This window comes from Mesoplodon bidens, assembly GCF_964165515.1.
Source record: "Mesoplodon bidens genome assembly, contig: HAP1_SCAFFOLD_211, whole genome shotgun sequence".
NCBI classification, from domain to species: domain Eukaryota; kingdom Metazoa; phylum Chordata; class Mammalia; order Artiodactyla; family Ziphiidae; genus Mesoplodon; species Mesoplodon bidens.
In genome coordinates this window covers 267,045-276,138 of record NW_027672297.1, presented here as the reverse complement: position 1 = coordinate 276,138, position 9,094 = coordinate 267,045, and the positions used below count along the sequence as shown (strand labels likewise).

General features: G+C 42.3%; 1 long non-coding RNA gene across 1 annotated transcript; it reads left to right on the top strand.

Annotated features, from left to right (window-relative positions):
- The first annotated feature begins 226 nt into the window (after positions 1-226).
- On the top strand, positions 227-8,279 carry LOC308610376. The gene is made up of 3 exons (XR_014014528.1): positions 227-270; positions 975-1,208; positions 7,929-8,279. It is a non-coding gene; the product is annotated as an uncharacterized lncRNA (long non-coding RNA).
- The last annotated feature ends 815 nt before the right edge of the window (positions 8,280-9,094 follow it).

The window sequence follows — 9,094 nt, the reverse complement described above, 5'->3', positions numbered from 1 at the left end:
CTGTAGTATTTGTCATGTGGTCTTGTTAGACTTTTTCATTCGTCTCTTATTATCTATTTGGCATATCCTTCCAAAACCTGTCCAAATGCATATGGAGTTTTTACTTGACAATAGATATAATGTATTTATAACGGTATAGTCTGCCATGTTCATTTAAAGTTGTATCATTAGACTTTTCCTAATTGCTGCCTACTAGTAGTTAAAGTTTAACATTGCCTGTTTCTTTTCAGGGTTTCCAGAAAGGAAGCAAAACCACAGACTTGTCAACTGGTAATGCTTTATACCTTCTTTATGATAGTAGATTCTGGACTGTTACTTTTAAGATTATATATGGTAGTAAAGTTTGGCTACATTTCCACTCTCTTTGATTTTAGTTGTAAGCTATACTTTAGTAATATTGCTTAGTTTTAAGTGCAGATGTCTGTTAAAATGCCATTGTGATAACTAATATAGTATAGAGTATGAAACTGTCCTGAGAGATTAGCCTGTTAGAACCTGTTAAGGAGGCTTACCAGAGGGCTCTTGGTGAATCCTAAGAGGGAATGTCATGTTTGCTTAACATAAAATAGAGTGCAAAATCATCAAAGGTCTTATTTCATTACCACAGACTCAGAAATAAAGTATACTTTTTTGTTGTAAGTTTTCCTGTTGCTCCTTTAAAGGTGCCAAGTGTCTGACACATAGGTTAGATCGCCTTATAACCTAAAGCTCCATGTGTTTAGTTTGTTGTCTTCCCATGTGGAACATGAGCAGTTCAAAGAAGAGGAAGCGCTTCTAGAATCATAGCTAGATTAGTTGTTTGAAACAAATTTGGTGCTAGGTTTGGTTGAATAGATAGGACTGCGTATTTGCAGAAAAGCTAGTTTTTATTTAGAAAAGTCTGAACTTGATTCCACTGTGGACCTGATGATAGTCGTGGGGTAGCAACAAGAACAGTATAATTTTTGTTTTTAAAATCCCCATTTTCCTTTTAGTCAGAGAGTTTATAGATACTTCAAGTTCTGAAAGTGAAGCATAGAGTGAACCAGAACAAGTTTCTGGTTACAACAGACTACTTGCCACATTAAAGGATGTCTCCAAGGAAGATGAGGAGGAGGAAGAGGAAGAAGACAGTGTTCTAGATGAGACAGAAATGAATCTTGAAGATGGCGATAGTGACGTCATTGTGGAGGAAGAGATGGCAGTGGAGTCTACTGACATGCAGAAGAGTGAGTGTCTGTGATGTGGGTTTATCATCTTTGCAGGGACCACAGACAGATTGCCCCAGGGGCAGGGTGCCTTGTACCACAGAGCTGGGTGAAAGCACATGGATTCAAAGCAGAGATTCTTAACATTGTTGGGCTCTGTGATATCTTCAAGAATCTGATGAAAACACATGACCCTCTGGCCATAAAAATGCAGAAATGACATTTTTGCTTATGATTTCCAGGATTTCATCAATCCTACTTCAAATTCCCCTGATTGGGAGGAAAGGGAACATAATTCTGTTTTTGTAATGGTCTCAATTTATGAAAGAGATGATTGTTCCTGCCTTAGAGGAACCAAGTTTAATGGAAGATAGACATAAAATATACAAAACTTTTCAAGCACCGAATCTGAATGGAACCGATAAATATAAGGTATTAAAGAGATGCAAAGTGGTCACATGCTGCCAGGGTGAATGAGGGGAGGCTTCAGAGAAGAGCTGGGACTGAAAGCTTAAAGGGACTCTGTCTCACTCAGACATCTAGGTGACTTTTTTTTTTTAATTATTATTAATTAATTTATTTTTGGCTGCATTGTGTCTTTGTTGCAGTGCGCCGGCTTCTCACTGTGGTGGCTTCTCTTGTTGTGGAGCATGGGCTCTAGGCACGTGGGCTTCGGTAGTTGTGGCACACGGGCTCAGTAGTTGTGGCTCACGGGCTCTAGAGCACAGGCTCTGTAGTTGTGGCGCACGGGCTTAGTTGCTCGGCGGCATGTGGGATCTTCCCAGACTAGGGCTTGAAACCACGTCCCCTGCATTAGCAGGCGAATTCTTAACCACTGTGCCACCAGGGAAGTCCCCATAGGTGACTTTTTAATTTAACTTTAAAATCAACTTTCTTGAAGTATGAATTAACATTCAACGAGGTGTACCCGTTTTAAGCATGTAATTTGATAAGTCTTGACAAATGTGTATATCTATATTGTCATCGCCAAAGTCAAGATACAGAACACTTCCAATACCTGCAAAAAGTTCCTTCTTGTCCTTTTACAGTCAGTTTCCCAGGCCTGGCATCAGGCAACCACTGACATGCTTTCTTTCACTATGTATTAGTGTTTCCTATTCTAGAAATTCATATGAATGGAAGCATACAACAAGTACCCTTTTGCACGTGGCTTCTTTGGCTCCTCATGTTGTTGTGACTCATCCGTGTAGCTCATATTAGTAATTCATTTCTTTTTATTACTGGAATAGTAGTCCATTGTCTGAATATATCTGGGTAACTTTTTATATTCTATTATCTTAATGCCTACTTGCCTTACTGTATTTTTTTCTATACTTTAAGGTGTCACACACCATTCTTAGTATTTTCATTCATCACTTGGACTCGGATAAAAAAATCGTTGCCTCAGACTTAGGGATTGTTTTAATTTTGTTGGTTTTCCAGTTTTCTTTCATGTTTTAGGTTTTTAAAAATGAAAAGTTTGGCTTTTTAAATTATAAAAGTAATATATATTTACTGTAAAAATTTAAGAGGGTAATATAGTTAACGTATATCTCCTCCACCGTGGGATGAACACCTTTAACATTTTATAGAACCTTCCAGACTACTTTTTTATGGATATATGAGTGAATATATATTTGTGTGTATGTGCATAATGGCCTCATACATTTCTGTAAGTTACTTTTTTCTTTAATAATATAACGTGCGTAACTGTGGGTTACTGCAGCTAGAACCCTGGTGTCCAAACTCCCAGGCCACATCTCCTTCTACTACATTACACTACCATGGGGAGGTTTAAAAAAGAAAGGGAAAGTATGAAGGGTGATTTTTCCATAAATTAAATCAACTTTAAAAGGCGCATTTGGAGAGTCAGAGAGTACTGATATTGTTAGAAAGAAGAAAGGTTTAAAAGCTGGTTAAATCTCATTAAAAAAAAATCCATATGTACCACATTGTAAAAAAGAGAAGGAAGACGGCATTCATGATTACTGGGCTGGCAGGGTAGGGGACAGTTGCATGCTGGGGGTGACTCTCGTACTGGCTCTTCCACTCTTCACACTTGTGCTCGGCCAGGGCCAGGGACCGCTGAGGGAGATCAGAGGAGAGGGTGGTGCCTTGGGGGTTCCAGGGAGTTGTGCAGCTGGCTCCCTTGCCACCCAGACTGCCCCAGGGTTCCCAGCCCCAAGGATTATGGAGCATCCCCACACCTGTTTGCTCTGCAGTTGCTGTTCTGCAACACATTTTCTCCTCCAGCACTTTCTGCAGTGTCTCCTTGGCCTTCTGCTCATGGCTGTTTTTCTGGTCTTGCATCTGTAATAGCAAGTTACTCATTCCCCAAGAAGTGTATTTCTGTAAATTTGAGGCAATTCAACAAATACACATTGACCTACTGTGTGCTAAAGCCTGAGCAGGGATACAGAAATGAAAAGAAATTGGTCCTTGCCCACAGGGCAGAGATGTCAGTAATCTGGTGGACCTTCTTCCAGGCTGGAGGCAGGCAGGGAGAGTCCCTCAGGTGATGTGAGAGGTGAGTGGGGATAAAAAAACTGCCCTGGGCATGCTGGGCCTTCTCCCCTAGGCCTTCCACAGGCATTTGAACTCCGACATTTCCAAAGGGAAATCATCTTTCTAAACCTGCTCCTATCTCAGTGGCCAGCATCACCCCCCACCCAGTCTCCCAAACCCTAAACCAGGGAATCATCCTTGATTTCTCTCTCACCTTCTTCAAGGAATCAGTTCCTCATCAAGCTTTGTCAAGTCAGCGTCTTTAACGGCTCCTTCGTTACCTGTATCCTCTATCCCTACCGCCACCTCCTTAGTTCAGACCCTAGTGACACTATTATATGGATTATATAGAGACTATGTATTATCTTCATGCCTTGCCTCCCTTCAAACCCTTTTCAGTCCTGCAGCTAGAGGGTTCTTTCTAAAACTTAAATCTGATCCCATCACAACCTGCTTAAATCTCTCAGTGGTTCTCAGTGTTCTAAGAATCAGGTCCAAACTCCTTGGCATGGTTCCTACTTACAAGCCCAGACTTGCATCTCATGCTGCCTCCACGCAAGCTGAACTGCTTGTAGGTCCCCTAAGCACTGTGCTTTTCAGCCTCTGCCTTTGCCCATAAAGCTTCTGCTTAGAGTATCGTGACCCACGCTTCTCACCTGGTTAATTTCTACCCATGTTCAAGATTCAGCCCTAGAATCATAAATTCTGATAAACTTGGCCAACCATACCTACCCCCGACTCTTTATGGATTAGGCAGTTTTACTGGTGTTCACATAGTATCTATATTTCTGATCTATTGACTCATCTGTCTCCTTTAAGGGATTGTAAACTCCTTTGAGGCAGGGAGCATTTTTATTTTTGTATTTTTTGTATTTTATTTATTTATTTATTTATTCATTTATTTTTTATTAGTTTCTGCTTTATAACAAAGTGAATCAGTTATACATATACATCTGTTCCCACATCCCTTCCCTCATGCATCTCCCTCCCTCCCACCATCCCCATCCCACCCCTCCAGGCGGTCACAAAGCACCGAGCTGATCTCCCTGTGCTCTGCGGCTGCTTCCCACTATCTATCTACCTTACGTTTGGCAGTGTATATATGTCCATGCCTCTCTTTCGCTTTGTCACAGCTTACCCTTCCCCCTCCCCATATCCTCAAGTCCATTCTCAAGTAGGTCTGTGTCTTTATTCCCGTTTTCCCCCTAGGTTCTTCATGACATTTTTATTTTTTTTTAATTCCGTATATATGTGTTAGCATACGGTATTTGTCTTTGTCTTTCTGACTTACTTCACACTGTATGACAGACTCTAGGTCTATCCACCTCATTAAAAATAGCTCAGTAGGGCTTCCCTGGTGGCGCAGTGGTTGAGAGTCCGCCTGCCGATGCAGGGGACACGGGTTCGTGCCCCGGTCTGGGAAGATCCCACATGCCGCGCAGCGGCTGGGCCCGTGAGCCATGGCTGTTGAGCCTGTGCGTCCGGAGCCTGTGCTCCGCAACGGGAGAAGCCACAACAGTGAGAGGCCCATGTAACGCAAAAAAAAAAAAAAAAAAAAAAAAAATAGCTCAGTTTCGTTTCTTTTTATGGCTGAGTAATATTCTGTTGTATATATGTGCCACATCTTCTTTATCCATTCATCCGATGATGGACACTTAGGTTGTTTCCATCTGCGGGCTATTGTGAATAGAGCTGCAATGAACATTTTGGTACATGTCTCTTTTTGAATTATGGTTTTCTCAGGGTATATGCCTAGTAGTGGGATTGCTGGGTCATATGGTAGTTCTATTTGTAGTTTTTTAAGGAACCTCCATACTGTTCTCCATAGTGGCTGTACCAATTCACATTCCCACCAGCAGTGCAAGAGTGTTCCCTTTTCTCCACACCCTCTCCAGCATTTATTGTTTCTAGATTTCTTGATGATGGCCATTCTGACTGGTGTGAGATGATATCTCATTGTAGTTTTGATTTGCATTTCTCTAATGATTAATGATGTTGAGCATTCTTTCATGTGTTCGTTGGCAGTCTGTATATCTTCTTTGGAGAAATGCCTATTTAAGTCTTCTGCCCATTTTTGGATTGGGTTGTTTGTTTTTTTGCTATTGAGCTGCATGAGCTGTTTATAAATTTTGGAGATTAATCCTTTGTCAGTTGCTTCATTTGCAAATATTTTCTCCCATTCTGAGGGTTGTCTTTTGGTCTTGTTTATGGTTTCCTTTGCTGTGCAAAAGCTTTGAAGTTTCATTAGGTCCCTTTTGTTTATCTTTGTTTTTATTTCCATTTCTCTAGGAGGTGGGTCCAAAAGGATCTTGCTGTGATTTATGTCATAGAGTGTTCTGCCTATGTTTTCCTCTAAGAGTTTGATAGTTTCTGGCCTTATATTTAGGTCTTTAATCCATTTTGAGCTTATTTTTGTGTATGGTGTTAGGGAATGATCTAATCTCATACTTCTACATGTCCCTGTCCAGTTTTCCCAGCACCACTTATTGAAGAGGCTTTCCTTTCTCCACTGTACATTTCTGCCTCCTTTATCAAAGATAAGTTGAGCATATGTGCGTGGGTTTACCTCTGGGGTTTCTATCCTGTTCCATTGATCTATCTTTCTGTTTTTGTGCCAGTACCACACTGTCTTGATTACTGTAGCTTTGTAGTATAGTCTGAAGAGGGAGCATTTTTAAAAAAATAAAATTATTTTTGTAGGCTTGGGGATCTGAACAATAGTCAGTAAAGTCAAGTTTTAAAAATTAATACATTTGTATTTTTAGAATTTCTCCTGGCTTCAAGGTCAAAAAGAAAAAGACACAAGAGCAGCTTTGCAAATTCACTGGGGGTCTTGCCTTTCCAGTGCTTTTCATTTTTACGCCCTGTGATTTTTGGGAAAGCAGGAGCCTTTTACTGTCGATTCTGGGTTACCCAACTGGGTAAGAGATAGTCTAGATAATGCAGATTTAGAGTTCAATATCAAATCATTTCCATTTAGCTTTGGAGTCATCTGAAAATTTGGATTTAAATGTTGAGTGGGTCTTATGTTCTTGGAATTGTCATTAGAAACCAGATACAGGAGTTACTGGTTGAGATCATACATGGTTATGTCCAGGTTATTGGACTTAACCATGCTGGTCACTGACCAGCTTTATCCCCCTTTGAAAACGAGTAGACTGGCATTCTGGATTATATGTCAGTCTCTTACGAGCTTGGTTGGCATTACTGAAAAAATAAAAGTTGTGGATCCACAAACCCATAGACTCTATAGGCTATGTTCCGCTGCAGAATTCTAACTACATGGCCACCTTATCTTCCTAACATCAAGTGGGAGCAGTCTGGCCGGTCCATCTCGTTCTCTTGATCTTGAGTCCTCTGCAAAAGACATCCCCCTTTTCTGTGCCAGCACATACGTCACAGCCCTGAAGAAAGTGTAGACATCTGAGGTACGTTAACAGTGGGGGAGGGCTGATATCCCGTGAACAGACACATAGATGCCTGTTAGACCTGGAAATTGAAAACCAGAGAGGCGGGGCCACACTGGTTTTGGCCCAGGCCACCAGCCACTGGTGTTCCCAGCAAAATGTTCCCAATGTGGGAGTTTGAGGAAGCAGGGAAAGGCAGGTGGTGTGAGTTTATTAGGACTTGAGGCCCTCAGCCTCGCACTGAGGCCAGCTGAACCCCCAGAGCGTGCTTCCTGCCCTCCTATGGGCTGCTACTCCTAAAGGTACTTGGTTTCAACAGTTATTTTTGCATCAGATTAAAGACTGAAGGGAGAGGGAACAGCAAGCCTAAATTCTTCATATCATACGCCACCTCCCTTTCTCTTCTTATTATATAAGCAATTCATGTGAAAAACAAATAAGGCAAGCAAAACAAAACAAAATTACCTGAAGTCTTGCTATCCAAAAGTTACCATTAGTATTTTGGTGTATACTTGTTCCAGATTTTTCTTTATTTTCAACCCTTCATTAAGGCCATTGTAGTGTTGACAGATGATGCTGGCACAAGCACTTGAGATGAAGCTCCTCTTTTTAAAATACTGTATTTGCATTTGGCTTAATTTGTCTCAGGCCTTGCCTTGCCTGGTCCCCAGCGTGGTGTCTTCTGCTGCAGTCTCTGTAAATTGGAGTTGGGGTGATGGGGCGGTCAGGCAGGGCTGTGTGTATCTGTGTCTGTACGAGGGAGGGCGGGCACACTTTCCAGTGTTTCTGGGCAACAAGCAGGCACTCACTGCAGTTTCCTATCCCTCAGGCCTGGGCTGTGGAGACAGGGGAAGTACCAGGAAGGGGTGGAGGACCCCGACCCAGCTAAATGGAAGGCCCAGCTCCGCTGTGCGCTCAACAAGAGCAGGGAATTCAACCTGATGTACGACGGCACCAAGGAGGTGCCCATGAACCCAGTGAAGATATATCAAGTGTGTGACATCCCCCAGCCCCAGGGCTCTATCATTAACCCAGGTGAGGCCCCAGCTGCTGGGGAGAAGGTGGACAGTGTGCCAGGTTCCGGGCTGGACCCTAAAAGCGATAGTCGACTTGAAAGTCGCCTCGCTTACAAAGTTGAAGACTGGTAAATAAAGCAAGAAATGCTGTCCCTAGAAAGAACCCAGAGAACAAAAGATATAAACTCAGCACAGTCTTCCTGCCCACCCAGTGGAACAGTAAAGCATTAGAAAGAAGAGGGGGTATTGAGTTCTATAAAAAATAACTTCTCTTGGGACTCAACACCGAGAAGAGAGGCCAGGTACTTTAGAAGAAGGAGGGCTGAAAACTTAGAAGGTCTGAGTTATAAACCTCGGTCTTTCCATTTCACTACTTGTGGGACATTGAATCAAGTCATTCAACGTTTTGAGCCTCAGCTTCTTCCACTATAAAATCTGGGTTCTCATCTTTCCTGCGTATTTCAAAGGCTGTTCTAAGAATCAATTGCCATGACATTATGAAGGCTATTAAGTTCTCTTTATAAATGATGGGTAAGTGATCATTTAATTTGTATGGTATTTTTTCCTAGGAGAATACCACCTGATCCCTATATTTACTCAATGTTTAGCCAGTTCCGACTAAGAGCCAGATAATTTAGACTTGACCTCCAGTGAATCTAGTGAGGCTCTGCCATGAGGGAAGGGTCTGTCTTCACAGTAAGCTTATAAAGGAGAGAAGCCGTGCTCCTTGGGTCCTTAGAAGGGATGCGAATGTGTAGAAAGGGGTTTAGAGTAGGAATTAAAAGATTTCTAGGAGAAGGGAGTAGGGTCTGCAGCTCCTGGATAGGGGAGGGGATGAGAGCTTGCACTGGGGCTCCGTAGGAGGAGCTGGGAGTGGGGTGAACACCCTTGGTTCCCACTCTTTGGCATTGAGGGTGCACACTGAACCCAAGGAACCTCTGTGCTGGCAGTGCCTAGCTTGAACAGTGGGTCAGCTGCA